This window comes from Aptenodytes forsteri, unplaced genomic scaffold, assembly GCF_000699145.1.
Source record: "Aptenodytes forsteri isolate BGI_AS27 unplaced genomic scaffold, ASM69914v1 Scaffold1071, whole genome shotgun sequence".
NCBI classification, from domain to species: Eukaryota; Metazoa; Chordata; class Aves; order Sphenisciformes; family Spheniscidae; genus Aptenodytes; species Aptenodytes forsteri.
The window spans coordinates 77,138-77,462 of NW_008794645.1; positions in this window are offsets into that span (position 1 = coordinate 77,138).

The following is a 325-nucleotide window of genomic DNA, read 5'->3' on the forward strand; positions in this document are numbered from 1 at the left end:
AAAACCCCCTCAGCGGCGGGCAGGCCAATTTCTACGGGTGGGAGTCCACTGCATGCCCACTGTTTTTTCTCCGAGTTTTGATCTGCTCAGATTTCATGGGAAAACCACCCACTGCTGCACACAAATAGCATTCCTGGTGTCAGCCCTCACCACGGGGCCCAGAGAGGCTGCGAGACGGGGCCGAGCCCAGCGAGAGGGGGCTCTATGAGCCACCTCCCCGGAGCGCCGCTGCTCCGGGAGCGCCTGTTCGCCATCTCCCAGACGGCAAGTATCCGCCGCATTTGCATCCGAGTTCATTTAAACACGACGCTCCCCTTACGAGCGG